This window comes from Bufo gargarizans, chromosome 3, assembly GCF_014858855.1.
Source record: "Bufo gargarizans isolate SCDJY-AF-19 chromosome 3, ASM1485885v1, whole genome shotgun sequence".
In the NCBI taxonomy this organism is placed as follows: Eukaryota; Metazoa; Chordata; class Amphibia; order Anura; family Bufonidae; genus Bufo; species Bufo gargarizans.
In genome coordinates this window covers 486,531,986-486,549,069 of record NC_058082.1, presented here as the reverse complement: position 1 = coordinate 486,549,069, position 17,084 = coordinate 486,531,986, and positions in this window count along the sequence as shown.

Below are 17,084 nucleotides of genomic sequence, written 5' to 3'. Positions count from 1 at the left end.
AACTCCCACAATGCCCTGACGTAGGCTGTTTGGGCATGCTGGGAGTTGTAGTTTTGCAACAGCTGGAGGGCCGCAGGTTGAGCATGCCTGCTTTAGAAGGTGCCCCAGGGTAGCAGCAGAGGAGGCCCCCCAGAGTGAGCCCACATGGACCCCACCCCCTGACCATTATCAGCCCCAAATTCCGGAGTTCGTGGGCCACTCAGGAATTTTGATAGATTGTGCGGACTTCGCTGAGCTAGATTTTTTCAAAATCTTCTCTGAAAATTTTGTAAATCTAGTGGTGACCGAAACCAATTTAGACGCCCAACAATTCATTGCTCAGAACCCGAGTTCTCCATACGCTAGACCCCTAGGTTGGACCCCAGTAGATGCAGCAGAGATGATGAAGTTTTGGGGACTCGTGCTGCATATGGGCGTAGTAAAGAAGCCAAACGTTAGACAATATTGGAATTCTGACATTTTCTACCAGACTCCAATTTTCAGTCAGACCATGAACCCGAAGCGGTTTGAATGGCAGCTAAAACCCATGTCTCTGTAGGTAACGCATAGAAAAGGTCTATCTGGTGTATGGGAAATAGACAGTTCACTGTGAGCAGGCTAAACTCCATGTCTGAAGAGGACCTCACCAGCAGGAGAACCTCTCTGTATATAACACATAGAAAAGGTCTATCTGGTGTATGGGAAATAGACAGTTCTCTGTGAGCAGGCTAAACTCCATGTCTGAAGAGGACCTCACCAGCAGGAGAACCTCTCTGTATATAACACATAGAAAAGGTCCGTCTGGTGTATGGGAAATAGACAGTTCACTGTGAGCAGGCTAAACTCCATGTCTGAAGAGGACCTCACCAGCAGGAGGACCTCTCTGTATATAACACATAGACAAGGTCCGTCTGGTGTATGGGAAATAGACAGTTCTCTGTGAGCAGGCTAAACTCCATACCTGAAGAGGACCTCACCAGCAGGAGAACCTCTCTGTATATAACACATAAAAAAGGTCCGTCTGGTGTATGGGAAATAGACAGTTCACTGTGAGCAGGCTAAACTCCATGTCTGAAGAGGACCTCACCAGCAGGAGAACCTCTCTGTATATAACACATAGAAAAGGTCCGTCTGGTGTATGGGAAATAGACAGTTCACTGTGAGCAGGCTAAACTCCATGTCTGAAGAGGACCTCACCAGCAGGAGAACCTCTCTGTATATAACACATAGAAAAGGTCCGTCTGGTGTATGGGAAATAGACAGTTCACTGTGAGCAGGCTAAACTCCATGTCTGAAGAGGACCTAACAAGCAGCAGATCTGATGGGGCTCATGCTGAGCTTTCCTTTGACCATGATGATGGTGAAATCACAGGTTACCGCCAGAGTATTGCAATCTGGATGTATAATTTGATGGTAACATTTCACAGATAACACTTGATGAATAGAAAATTTGAGCCGATACTTTCGTTTTCTCGGACACTGGAAGGCGGACATTTCTCAGTGATTAGAGGCTCCTCTGCAGCATCATCTGAGGTCACACCTTGTTCTAACAGGACTCGGGGTGAAGGGCGTCCATGATATGGATTCACGTTTTATAGTGATATTAAACAGTTAGGCCTCCTGCACACAAAAGTTTTTTGTTTCCGTTTAGCAAAAGGCTTTTTAAATCCCATATATGGAAAAAAACGGAATGTACTCCGTATGCATTCAGTTTCCGTTTTTCAGTTCGAAGATAGAACAGGTCATATTATTGCCCGCAAATCATGTTCCGTGGCTCCATTCAAGTCAATGGGGCTGTAAAATGAACGGATACAGAATGCATCCGTATGTTTTCCGTATTTGTTCCATTTTTTGATAAACCGTCTATTGAAAATTTTATGCCCTGCGGAATTTTAGAATGTAATTACTGTATATGCCTTGTTTAAGTTCCTCAAAAAACGCAAACCAAACAGAAACGGAACGGAAACTGAGACAGTACTGAAACAAAAAAAAATAAAAAAACGTATCCTTTTAAAACGGACTTCAAAACCATCCGGTCTTCTGCAGGAGGCCTTATAAGGATTAAAAATAAAAATGAGATTTTCTACCACTCATCTGTTCAACTTTATTTGGCAAAATTATTGTAATGGATCACATACCACAAAGGGTTAAGAAGGTCCTTACGGAGTATGGAGTTTAGCCAATTCACTTTGAATCAGCTAAATCCCATCATAGTTCTGTACCTAACCACTAGGGGGCTAAGAGGTCCGTACCGTGTATGGAGTTTAGACGGCTCCTATAGAGTTGGCTATTCCCCATACTTAGTAAGGACCAGGTCCGCACCGTGTATGGAGTTTAGCCAAATCAATGTGAGCTGGCTAAACACTAGCTCTGTTCCGGACCCGTCCACTAGGGGGCAAAAAGGTCCGTACCGTGTCTGGAGTTTAGACAGCTCATAGAGAGCTGGCTATTTCCCATACTGCAAAACGACCAGGTCCGTTTGGTGTCTGGAGTTTAGACACAACCGTGGCGTAATGGCAGTAAGTGCCCAGGCCCCTCTGCCTTCTATGTGTATAACTCCTCCCTAACCCCTCGTTTGGCCCGCCCTGTAATCCCTGCGTCATGCTGTTGAGTAGCCGAGATGCCATGCTTGTGCAGTTCAACGCCAGGTCTGGGCGTGCGCACTGTTCTGACCACTGTGGTCATTGGCATCGCTCCCAGCAGTGCGCATGCGCCAGCTAGCATTCTAGTAAGGATGGCTGGTGCCGGGCCTGGTGGTGAACTGCGCATGCGTGGGCTCTCTGCCACTCAACAGCATGAAGCAGGGATTACAGTGCAGGGAAGACAAGGGGTTAGGGAGGAGTTATGCAGCGTGGCCTGGGCACTTACTGCCCGAATGTCGCCCCTGGGCACTTGTGAACCCTTTTTTGTATATCATTAAAACCACGTTTTTGCTGTTTATGAACATCAGAAGAAAAGAACAAAGGTGCCATTTAAATTGTGTTTTTTTGTGTGCTACATAGAGTTATATAAGCAGCCCAGAAGGTGAAATTTTGGTGACAGACTCCCTTTAAACTTACTTGGTTGTTTTCAACACAGAGGTACAAAGTACACAACTACTACTGCATATAGATATCCCCTAAAGTGTCCATAAGTCCTTATTGCGTGGCACAATCCTGAGCAGAGATCCCACGAGGAAGAGATGGAGTGTGAGGACACACCAACATGATGTGTTGGGGCTTTACCACCTTTCTAAAGCTTGCATAGCGTATCCCACCATCCAATTAAATAGTCACAGTTTAATCTGGTGGCGGGATGCACTTTAGGTGATATTTAAATATAGTAATAGTTAAAAAAAAAATAATAGTAATACCTTTCTAAAAAAAAGCTAGAATCAGCCCTGTACCTCACATGGGTCCTGATATCTCCACATTCACTGCTCCAATTGCTTTGCTAGATCATGTTCAGCTGGCAGCTCAGTGGGCGAGTCCTTTCTGCCGCAGCTCTCTCCCTGTAACTGCCATAGCTTCTAACAGAACCTATGGCTGTGGCAGTTAAAGACTAAGCTAAGCATGAGCAAAAGAATAAACAGCAGGTGGCACTATACAGATACATTTTATTGAATAGCTCTCGGGTAATACTAAATTCTTAATTACATGCAATTACAAAAGTATTTAGATCCAGGTGCTAGATTGAAAAATGTAGAATATGTTTTGTGACACAACCCCTTACACATGAATTTGGCTCTGGCATTATTTTATCTGCAGTTGCAGTTTTTAGCCACCTGCATTTTTGTGGAATTTTTACTGGTGTTTTTTTTTTTGCACAAAGTGTTTTTTCTTCATGGCGCTTTTCCCCTAGAGAGAAGGTATTGTCAAAACACCTGAATAGATGCCCAAAAAACGCCAGCATGCAGTATTATTATTTTTTATTAAAAGAAAGACAAAAAAAACGCCACCTAATGAACAAAAATGCCAGTAGCCAAAGATGCTTGTGTGTCCTGTTATTTATATTTCCCATAGACCTTCAGCTAACATCTGGAACCTGCGTTTTTACAGCCAAAAATGCTGATGCGAAAACGTGCCAAAAATGCAAAAGTGCAGACAAACACCAGAAATAAACTATGCGTGAAAGCGGCCTGAGGGTACGGCGACATCTTCAAGTTTCCGGATGCAGGTTTGGGAGCTAAAACCAGGAGTGAATAAAAAAAAAAGAGACATTGTATCTGTCTTTTATACCTTCTCTCCTCTTATCATCAACTCCTGACAGTGTGGCCGTACCCTAATGAAGATGCTCGAAGAGTTGCTTTCTGCAGGATAATTTGCGGCACGAGAAGAAATAGGTTCTCTCACCACTGCACATGGGACAATATTGTCTATATGTGTGTGCAGTCCACACAATTCATTGTTTGTGATGATCTTATATATATGTAGGCCTCACAACTGTACCCAGCAGCAGATGCTGGGGATAGGAGGGTATAGGCATGATGGATTTCAACATGTTCGATCCATTGTTTCTGTGGGAGAAATGCAGAGCTGTCTGGCGGTATTTAACACACGTTTCCTCATTGATATAAGTACTGTTGAGTGAAGCGAGCTTCAGATGCTTCATCCGAAGTCGCTTCGTTCAAAACTTCGGATTAACACTGTACGGAGATTCGTTGTTGATTTTTAAAACTCAGCTTCGTGAATAACTAACTTCGGCTCAATGGAGCCCATACATTCTAACACTGTACGGAGACGAATACCCGTACAGTATTATTCCAAAGTTTTGAACGAAGCGACTTCGGATGATTACATGTGCAAAGTCGGAAAAGATAGCTGATGGGTGAAAGGGAGTTCTCAAGTGTATTGCAATAAAAAAGCTTGATAAGTTTCATAGCCCCAATGAGAGTCCATATCACACATCCTTTTTATTTGAGAATTACGTCTTTCTTCCAAAACTAAAAAACAAGGAGATTCCAAATATGCCCCAATAATACCGTATATATTTATGCTTGACTCCTTTGTCTCTCGTGTCTCGGAGCAGAGAATTGATATTTGTTTTCCAGTTATTAAGCTTAGAGTTAGTTTATATTTAAAAGCCCCAATAAAAAGTGACTGCATGCTATCATCACAGCTACAAAACCTGGCACAATGATGTCTCGGGCTAGGTGACAGCATTCGGCAACACAGTAAATATTTACCGGTAATGAACAGAAAGAATGAAGTTGAAAGTATTCTCATTTCAAAAGCAATTTACTGCGGAGCAGAGGATTGAAAATATAGATGGGATACTGGCTCCCTCCTGTGTTCAAAAGAAAGCTGTGTCTGAACGTTACACTGTCATATTCCATTTACTAAATGACCGCAGACGGAAAAAAATAAACTTTCATTCCAAATGAAAGTTGTGTTGCCAGGATATGTCCCGTAATTGAGGACCCCAAATTGTTCCACTCAACAACTGTTTCATTAAAAAATTCTGAATATTAGCAAATCAGGAGCCTTAGTCATAAAGCATTACATACATTACTAGGTGACACAGTATATGGGAAACATGCGTTATGAGTTACAGAAAGCGCTAAAGGCAGCGGATTTGGGGCAGGTTCTGTATTAAATAGCTACTGGCGGCCACACAGAATCAGCATCAAATTTATACTGTAACAAGTACACTGTGTGTAAGTAAATCTTAATAAATCTGGATAATATAGATATCACTAATTTACACAGGCAGCCATAACTTATTGAAATAATATTTAAGGGGAATGAACAAATTCTAATATACCGTATTTTCGGACTATAAGACGCACCTAGGATTTAGAGGAGGAAAATATAAGAATAAAAAATCTTTTTCAGCAGGCCTTAGAGCAGACCTTCAAATGAGACCCCCGTTTATCATCAGACCCCAAAATTAGACCCCCGAGCTCAATCAGCCTCAGATCAGACCCCATCAACCTCAGATAAGACATTAAAAAAAATATATAACTTACCTTCCTGGATGGCGCTGCTAATCCCTGTTCTTCCAGCCCACTTTGCACTGTGACCTGATGTTGCACAATATCAGGTCATAGTTTGCACCTACATCCTGACACTGTACTCCATAAGGACACAGTGCAGAGCGGGACCCGGAAGAAGACCTGGGAGGGCAAGTACAGCCGTGCCGCGCTTCCCTGCCACTTTTGTAGGGAAAAAAAGTTTGTGCTATAGTCCGAAAAATACGGTATATCATACTGTATGTTGCAGCCTCTCTAAACACAAAGCTGTATCTCCCCATCACTTGGATCATAACATCCAGCGACAGTGGGAGCTGCCAATAGCAGGCTGTGATGGGGACGAGCCTTCGGGTGACGCTAGGGAGGCTCGCCCTCATCGCAGCCTGCTATTGGCTGCTCCACCCGTCGTCTGATGTTTTGATCTGCATGACAGGAAGATGCAGTGTCGGCCATGCAGGGATCTGGAGCGAAGCGGGTGACAGGGAGCAGGTAAGTATAATCCATAAAAGGGGCCTGCGCATTGGGGGTGGGGGTCATTATAGGGTTGGATAACCTCTTTAACTATTTCTGTTGGAAGATTAGAATTTACAATATATGAAAGTGCATATACTGTAGTTTCCCATGATCTACAGTGATTCCTTTTTTAGGGTATGCACCAAGAGAGAGCCAGGACAAGGTATTCTGGTGCCCTAGAAAGAGCAGGGAAATTACCCCCACCTCGAAATCACTTTGGAGTAATTTGCCAAATGTAAGTCAGTGACTCACAGGTGACATCCACAGATGTGACTTGTTTACTTTCCTTTTATTTTCAATTTGGTCCAGATGCTCATGCGCAGACACATTCGGCCAGGAGTATACAGTGCCCTCTGCCACATAAAAAGACACCAGTATTTAACGACAAATGGTCGATGGGGGTCTGTTCCAGATTTTGAATTAAGGTCCAGGAGATTCAGGTTACACCTTTGAACCTTGGCTTCTTGTTTCTGCAGTCCATCCCCATGCTCTAAAACACTCTGCTATCCGGTAGTTTACATCAATACTGTGTCTTCTACTGCCACATATGCTATGACATATGACGTATTAGTATGTCATAGCAAGAAGAAACTTCCTGCAATTTGACGTACTAGTACATCATGCTGAACAGGCCAGCACCGGAGCGGTGCACGCACGATCAGTGCAGGGGATCAGCAGTCACTGACAAACAGGTCCCTGCTGTATCCACCGGCATCGCTGTAAAAGCCGATCCCGGGGGATTAACCGCTTTTTATGCCATGGTCAGCGCTGACGGCGGCATCGAGGGTGTTTGTGGTGGGTAGGGGTCTCCATCGGGTGGTGATGGGGACCCAATGGGTGAGAAGGCAGCCAATGCTTTGCACATGCATCGGGGCTTGCCTTCTACGGAAGCCTAGGAGATCCAGCCCCTTTGCATTGTAATGCACTGCAGAGAGGTCAGACCCCCAAAAGTTGAAGTCCCACAGTGGGACAAAAATAAAAAGTAAAAAAAGGGTTTTCATAATAAAAAAAAAAAGTTTCAAGTATAAAAAATGCCCCTTTCCTTTAATATACGTATATATAGGGGCACATTTATTAAGCCTGGCACTTTAGATGCCGCTCCTAATAAAGCCCTAAACTGGCGGTGGATCTGCCGAAGTTATGAAGAGGCGCTGGCCTCTCCATAACTTAGGCGCATCCAGCACCAGTTCTAAATGTAAGACAGCTTCAGAGCGGTCTTACATTTAGACCTTTTTCTACTCTTAAAACAGGAGTAGAGAATGGTTAATGACACAGGCCTGCCGGCCTATCCCCTTCCCCACCCACATTTTTAGAACTTGCTGAAACAGGGTAAATTAGCAGACAGTGGCACATCTAACTGTTGTGCTGCTAGCTGTGCTAACTTAGGCGTATTTCTGCATAGTAAATGACCCCCATAAAGTTGCAAAAAATTGAAAAAAGAAAAACAAACAGATATATTAGGTACAGCTCTATAAAAACGTCCCATAGTCGACCCCGTCAGATGATCGCCGTAAAAAAACTGTCAAAAAAGCTATTTTTTGTCAGCTTAAATAAAAAAGGTGTAATATTGAGCGATCAAAAAGTCATATGTACCCCAACATAGTACCAATCAAACAGTCAACTCATCACACAAAAAAATGAGCCTTTACAGAAGACAATCGCCCCCAAAAAATAAATGATGATTACACTTACCGGTAATTGGATTTTCCGGACCCCACGACAGCACCACAGAGAGAGGGGATCCAACCCCAGGGACAGGAATAACCTACAGAATAAAAAGGTGGGGACTCTCTATCGCTTCAGTGGATTTCAGAGCAAGAGAGGGACTCCTACCTTAGTTAATCACATTTATAATAAACCAACTACATTTAGATTTTTATATGAAAACTATGAAACAACCGGGTGCACGCTCTGAGAGCTAAAGCTTACCCAATAATCACATGTAAAAAAGAGAGCAGCACTCCAGTATAGGATAAAACAAAATCCAAAAGATTTATTCACCCATAGTGTGGCGACGTTTCGGCTCTACAATTGAGCTTTTCTCAGGCTTGAGAAAGGCTCAATTGTAGAGCCGAAATGTCGCCACACTATTGGTGAATACATCTTTTGGATTTTGTTTTATCCTATACTGGAGTGCTGCTCTCTTTTTTACATATATATATATATATATATATATATATACACTCACCTAAAGAATTATTAGGAACACCTGTTCTATTTCTCATTAATGCGATTATCTAGTCAACCAATCACATGGCAGTTGCTTCAATGCATGTAGGGTTGTGGTCCTGGTCAAGACAATCTCCTGAACTCCAAACTGAATGTCAGAATGGGAAAAAAAGGTGGGCTACAACAGCAGAAGACCCCACCGGGTACCACTCATCTCCACTACAAATAGGAAAAAGAGGTTACAATTTGCACGAGCTCACCAAAATTGGACTGTTGAAGACTGGAAAAATGTTGCCTGGTCTGATGAGTCTCGATTTCTGTTGAGACATTCAAATGATGAGTCCAAATTTGGCATAAACAGAATGAGAACATGTATCCATCATGCCTTGTTACCACTGTGCAGGCTGGTGGTGGTGGTGTAATGGTGTGGGGGGTGTTTTCTGGGCACACTTTAGGCCCCTTAGTGCCAATTGGCCATCGTTTAAATGCCACAGGCTACCTGAGCATTGTTTCTGACCATGTCCATCCCTTCATGACCACCATGTACCCATCCTCTGATGGCTACTTCCAGCAGTATAATGCACCATGTCACAAAGCTCGAATCATTTCAAATTGGTTTCTTGAACATGACAATGAGTTCACTGTACTAAAATGGCCCCCACAGTCACCAGATCTCAACCCAATAGAGCATCTTTGGGATGTGGTGGAACGGGAGCTTCGTGCCCTGGATGTGCATCCCTCAAATCTCCATCAACTGCAAGATGCTATCCTATCAATATGGGCCAACATTTCTAAAGAATGCTATCAGCACCTTGTTGAATCAATGCCACATAGAATTAAGGCAGTTCTGAAGGCAAAAGGGGGTCCAACACTGTATTAGTATGGTGTTCCTAATAATTCTTTAGGTGAGTGTGTATATATATATATATCTATATATATATATATATATACAGTTGCAAGAAAAAGTATGTGAACCCTTTGGAATGATATGGATTTCTGCACAAATTGGTCATAAAATGTGATCTGATCTTCATCTAAGTCACAACAATAGACAATCACAGTCTGCTTAAACTAATATCACACAAAGAATTAAATGTTACTATGTTTTTATTGAACACACCATGTAAACATTCACAGTGCAGGTGGAAAAAGTATGTGAACCCTTGGATTTAATAACTGGTTGAACCTCCTTTGGCAGCAATAACTTCAACCAAATGTTTCCTGTAGTTGCAGATCAGACGTGCACAACGGTCAGGAGTAATTCTTGACCATTCCTCTTTACAGAACTGTTTCAGTTCAGCAATATTCTTGGGATGTCTGGTGTGATTCGCTTTCTTGAGGTCATGCCACAGCATCTCAGTCGCGTTGAGGTCAGGACTCTGACTGGGCCACTCCAGAAGGCGTATTTTCTTCTGTTTAAACCATTCTGTTGATTTACTTCTATGCTTTGGGGCGTTGTCCTGTTGCAACACCCATCTTCTGTTGAGCTTCAGCTGGTGGACAGATGGCCTTAAGTTCTTCTGCAAAATGTCTTGATAAACTTGAGAATTCATTTTTCCTTCGAGAATAGCAATCCGTACAAGCCCTGACGCAGCAAAGCAGCCCCAAACCATGATGCCCCCACCACCATACTTCACAGTTGGGATGATGTTTTGATGTTGGTGTGCTGTGCTTTTTCTCCAAACATAGTGTTGTGTGTTTCTTCCAAACAACTCAACTTTGGTTTCATCTGTCCACAGAATATTTTGCCAGTACTGCTGTGGAACATCCAGTTGCTCTTGTGCAAACTGTAAACGTTCAGCAATGTTTTTTTTTTGGACAGCAGTGGCTTCCTCTGTGGTATCCTCCCATGAAATCCATTCTTGTTTAGTGTTTTGCATATCGTAGATTCGTTAACAGGGATGTTAGCATATGCCAGAGACTTTTGTAAGTCTTTAGCTGACACTCTAGGATTCTTCTTCACCTAATTGAGCAGTCTGCGCTGTTCTCTTGTAGTCATCTTTACAGGACGGCCACTCCTAGGGAGAGTAGCAGCAGTGCTGAACTTTCTCCATTTATAGACAATTTGTTTTACCGTGGACTGATGAACAGCAAGGCTTTTGGGGATACTTTTATAACCCTTTCCAGCTATATGCAAGTCAAAAATTCTTAATCGTAGGTCTTCTGAGAGATTTTTTGTGCGAGGCATCATTCACATCAGTCAATGCTTTTTGTGAAGAGCAAACCCAGAACTGGTGTGTTTTTTATAGGGCAGGGCAGCTGTAACCAACACCTCCAATCTCATCTCATTGTTTGGACTCCAGTTGTCTGACACATCACTCCAATTAGCTCTTGGAGATGTCATTAGTCTAGGGGTTCACATACTTTTTCCACCTTCACTGTTTACATGGTGTGTTAAATAAAAACATGGTAACATTTAATTCTTTGTGTGTTATTAGTTTATGCAGACTGTGATTGTCTATTGTTGTGACTTAGATGAAGATCAGATCACATTTTATGACCAATTTGTGCAGAAATCCATACCATTCCAAAAGGTTCACATACTTTTTCTTGCAACTATATATATATTTGTCCCTTTTTTTTTTCACCCAGTGCCTATGATAAAAAAACAGGGAGGGAATAAGAAAGAGTGCTGTCGTGGGGTCGGGAAAATCCGATTACCGGTAAGTGTAATCATCATTTTTCCCTTCCCCTACGACAGCGCCACAGAGAGAATTACAGAGAAATCTTCCTTCTTTAGGGAGAGGAAGAGTTTAGGTTTAACCCCTTAAGGACACAGGGCGTACCGGTACGCCCTATTTCCCGAGTCCTTAAGGACCAAGGGCGTACCGGTACGTCCTGACTTAAAATCGGCATTCCGGCGCCGCGGGGGTTAATCGGAACGGGATTTCGGCTGAAATCATTCAGCCGGCATCCCGTAACAACGCAGGGGGGGGTCATTTGACCCCCCCGTATCGGCGATCGCAGAAAACCGCAGGTCAATTCAGACCTGCGGTTTTCTGCGTTTCCGGTCCATTCGGGTGTCCGGTGACCCGATGAACCGGAAAAAGACTGCGATCGGTGGCGTAATTATACACCACCAATCGCAGTCCGAGGATTTGAGGAGGCGGTGCTGGCCCTGGTGCTGAACACTGCTGTCCAGGGTGCTGATTGGTGCAGGGGAGAGAGGCGCGAGATTCAAACTTCCTGCGCTCCTCTCTCCCCTCCTCTTCCTGTTCTGCACGAGCACCCGGCAGCATCGTCCAGCACCAGCTCCTGTGTCCCCCTAATCGCCATCCATCACCCTCCTGCACCCATCGCCACCCAGGTAGGTTAGGGTCAGTGAGGGAGAGGCATCGTTAGGCAGGGAAAGAAGGGAAAAGTTAGTTAGGAAAAAAAAAAAAAAAAAAACTTTTAACTTTTACACAAATCTTTTTTTGATCCATCAGACCCCAGACCCCCCCCTGCCACTTGCCCCCCCCTACCAGCCCCCCCCTACCAGCCCCCCACCACCACCAGCCCCCCCACCCCCTCCACCCACCCCCCCACCACTCCCCCCAACCCCCCCATCCCCCCACCACCACCACTAGCCCCCTCACCACCACTTTTTTTTCTGCGTTCGCTGACTGGTCGGCACTTTTTAGCGTCCGTCCACTGTTAGCGCATCGCCTGCCCCACCGCTGATCAGCGTTGTACCGCTAATCAGCAACTTTTTTTTTTTCCTAACACTTGCCCTTTTTTTCCTTTTTTTAGTACGCGAACACCCGTTGCCCCCACACACACGCACATATAATAAAGTTTTACACACACGCACACCTACACGCACACACACCCATGGCCCGCCGGGTGTTCTCGGCCGAGGAGGCATATGCCCAGATTGCCTCCGACTCCGAGAGCCCCAGTGAGGATGAGGATGACCCCACATTCCTCTTATCATCAGCATCCTCCTCATCATCATCGGATGACGATGAGCCACCAAGGCGGCGGAGACGCCGCCAGGCGGAGCCAGGGGCCGCACATGCTAGGGATCCTGTGGCCCACCCTAGTACGAGCCGCCCTGGGGTTCGTACTGGTTTCCCGGCCCACCAAATAAGTTCACCGGAGACCCCTGCCGATGAACTTAGCTGGTGTCCCCCAGTGGACTTTGAGCCTGAGATTCCGGATTTCGCTGGCAATCCTGGAATCCAGATTCCCACAGTGGGGTTTACTGAAATTGACTATTTTAGTTTTTTTTTCAGTAACCCACTGGTGAATTTGATGGTGGAGCAGACGAATCTGTACGCCCAACAGTTCGTCGCTCAAAACCCAGGCTCAGTTTTGGCTAGACCCGGTGGCTGGACGCCGGTCAGTGCAGCCGAAATGAGGACATTTTGGGGCCTCGTGCTGCATATGGGTCTAGTCCAAAAACCCAGTGTCAGGCAATACTGGAGTGGGGACGTCCTGTACCAGACCCCACTGTACAGTATGGTCATGACACGCTCCCGGTTTGAGGCCATCCGGAAATGTCTGCATTATTCCGATAATGCAGCATGTCCACCCCGAGGTGATCCTGCCTATGACCGGCTGTATAAGATACGGCCTGTCATCGATCACTTTGGGGCCACATTTCAGCAGGCCTACGTACCTGGAAGGGAGGTCGCGGTTGATGAGTCGCTCATTGCGTTCAAGGGGAGACTCAGTTTCCGCCAATATATTCCCACAAAGCGAGCGAGGTATGGCGTGAAGCTATACAAAATTTGTGAGAGTACCTCAGGGTACACTTACAAATTTCGTGTGTACGAGGGGCGAGATTCCCGTATTCAACCCCCAGAATGTCCCCCCACTCTGGGTGTTAGCGGGAAACTCGTGTGGGACCTTATGTACCCACTGCTGGATAATGGTTACCACTTGTACGTGGATAACTTTTATACCAGCATTCCCTTGTTCAGGTCCCTTGCCGCCAGATCTACGTTCGCTTGTGGGACCGTGCGGAAAAATCAGCGCGGCCTCCCTGCCTACCCCCTCCAGGTACCTATCCCCAGGGGTGAGACCCGTGCACTTACCAGTGGAAACCTGTTGCTGGTCAGGTATAAGGACAAGAGGGATGTCCTTATGCTGTCCACAATCCACGGTAACGGCACCACCCCAGTCCCTGTGCGAGGTACCGCGGCAACGGTCCTCAAGCCCGATTGTATCGTCGACTACAATCGGTATATGGGAGGAGTTGATCTCTCGGATCAAGTCCTCACGCCATATAACGCCATGCGCAAAACCCGGGCATGGTACAAAAAAGTTGCGGTCTACTTGGTGCAGGTTGCCATGTACAACTCTTTTGTACTATCCCGAAGCGCTGGCAGCACAGGGACATTCCTCCAATTCTATGAGGCAGTCCTCAAGGACCTGATCTTTTCGGACCGGGAAAGAGCAGGCCGGAGTACCTCGGGAACTGGAGGCGCCCGGATCGTCCCTGGCCAACACTTTCCAGGTGTGGTCCCCCATACTGGAAAGAAGGGACGAACCCAAAAAAAGTGCAGAGTGTGTCGCAGGAGGGGGATACGGAAGGACACCACCACTCAGTGCGACACGTGCCCCGATCATCCGGGCCTCTGCGTTATCGATTGCTTCAGGGAGTATCACACTTCCATGGAGTACTAAATTTTTATAATCCCCAACAGTTCACTAGAGAACATAAAACACTATGGCTCTCAGACTTTGGAGACACGAAAACTATTTTTCTTTCCCCCAAAAATATTAGTTTTAGTGCAGGCATCCTCAAACTGCGGCCCTCCAGATGTTGTAAAACTATAACTCCCAGCATGCCCAGACAACCTACAGCCATCAGCAGGGCATGGTGGGAATTGTAGTTTTACAACATCTGGAGGGCCGCAGTTTTAGGATGCCTGCTTAGTGTCTCCAAAGTCTGAGAGCCATACATATTGGGCATCGTCGCGTGCGTAAAAGTCGTCGCTATAAAAATAACTTTTGACCAAACGCCTCGGATGAACGGTGTTAAAAATATAAAATAAAAACGGTGCCAAAACGCCTATTTTTGGGCAAAATTTCAATTTAAATCCATTTTGCCGGTAATAAAGCAAGGGTTAACAGCCAAACAAAACTAAATATTTATTGCCCCGATTCTGTCGTTTGCAGAAACACCCCATATGTGGTCGTAAATGGCTATATAGCCGCACGGCAGGGCATAGAACGAAGGGAACGCCATACGGTTTCTGGAAGGCAGATTTTGATGGACAGTTTTTTTTTTGACACCATGTCCCATTAGAAGCCCCCCCTGATGTAGCCCAGACTAGAAACTCCAAAAAAGTGACCCCATCTAAGAAACTACACCCCTCAAGGTATTCAAAAGTTACTTTACAAACTATGTTAACCCTTTAGGTGTTCCACAAAACTAAATAGCGAATGTAGAAACAATTTTAGATTTTTTTTTTTTGTTACATTGCCTCAAAAAAGAGTAATATAGAGCAACCAAATATCAAATTTACCCCAAAAATAGTCCCAAAACAACAACCACCTTATCCCGTAGTTTCCTAGATGGGGTCACTTTTATGGAGTTTCTACTCTAGGGGTGCATCAGGGGGCTTGAAAGGGTACATGGTGTAAATAAACCAGTCCAGCAAAATCTGCCTTCCAAAAACCATATGGCGTTCCCCTTCTTCTATGTCCTGCCGTTTAGCCAAATAGTAGTTTACCACCACATATGGGGTGTTTCTGCAAACTACAGAATCAGGGCAACCCATTTTGAGTGTTGTTTGGCAGTTAACCCTTGTTTTACTCCTAGAAAAAATTGATTATATTGGAAAATTTTCCAAAAAATTGAAATTTCATAATTGTTTCTCCATCTGCCATTAACTCTTGTGGAACACCTAAAGGGTTAACAAAGTTTGTAAACCCAGTTTTGAATACCTTGAGGGGTGTACTTTCTTAGATGGAGTCACTTTTTTGAAATTTCTATTCTAGGGGTGCAACAGGGGGCTTCAAATGGGACATGGTATAAACAAAACCAGTCCTGCAAAATCTGCCTTCCAAAACCCATATGGTGTTCCCCTCCTTCTATGTGCTACCGTTCGGCCAAACAGTAGTTTACGACCACATATGGGGTGTTTTTGCAAACTACAGAATCAGGGCAACCCATTTTGAGTGTTGTTTGGCAGTTAACCCTTGTTTTACTCCTAGAAAAAATTGATTATATTGGAAAATTTTCCAAAAAATTGAAATTTCATAATTGTTTCTCCATCTGCCATTAACTCTTGTGGAACACCTAAAGGGTTAACAAAGTTTGTAAACCCAGTTTTGAATACCTTGAGGGGTGTACTTTCTTAGATGGAGTCACTTTTTTGAAATTTCTATTCTAGGGGTGCAACAGGGGGCTTCAAATGGGACATGGTATAAACAAAACCAGTCCTGCAAAATCTGCCTTCCAAAACCCATATGGTGTTCCCCTCCTTCTATGTGCTACCGTTCGGCCAAACAGTAGTTTACGACCACATATGGGGTGTTTTTGCAAACTACAGAATCAGGGCAACCCATTTTGAGTGTTGTTTGGCAGTTAACCCTTGTTTTACTCCTAGAAAAAATTGATTATATTGGAAAATTTTCCAAAAAATTGAAATTTCATAATTGTTTCTCCATCTGCCATTAACTCTTGTGGAACACCTAAAGGGTTAACAAAGTTTGTAAACCCAGTTTTGAATACCTTGAGGGGTGTACTTTCTTAGATGGAGTCACTTTTTTGAAATTTCTATTCTAGGGGTGCAACAGGGGGCTTCAAATGGGACATGGTATAAACAAAACCAGTCCTGCAAAATCTGCCTTCCAAAACCCATATGGTGTTCCCCTCCTTCTATGTGCTACCGTTCGGCCAAACAGTAGTTTACGACCACATATGGGGTGTTTTTGCAAACTACAGAATCAGGGCAACCCATTTTGAGTGTTGTTTGGCAGTTAACCCTTGTTTTACTCCTAGAAAAAATTGATTATATTGGAAAATTTTCCAAAAAATTGAAATTTCATAATTGTTTCTCCATCTGCCATTAACTCTTGTGGAACACCTAAAGGGTTAACAAAGTTTGTAAACCCAGTTTTGAATACCTTGAGGGGTGTACTTTCTTAGATGGAGTCACTTTTTTGAAATTTCTATTCTAGGGGTGCAACAGGGGGCTTCAAATGGGACATGGTATAAACAAAACCAGTCCTGCAAAATCTGCCTTCCAAAACCCATATGGTGTTCCCCTCCTTCTATGTGCTACCGTTCGGCCAAACAGTAGTTTACGACCACATATGGGGTGTTTTTGCAAACTACAGAATCAGGGCAACCCATTTTGAGTGTTGTTTGGCAGTTAACCCTTATTTTACTCCTGGAAAAAATTTATTATATTGGAAAATTTTCCAAAAAATAGAAATTTCAAAATTGTTTCTCCATCTGCCATTAACTCTTGTGGAACACCTAAAGGGTTAATAAAGTTTGAAAAAACAGTTTTGAATACCTTGAGGGGTGTAG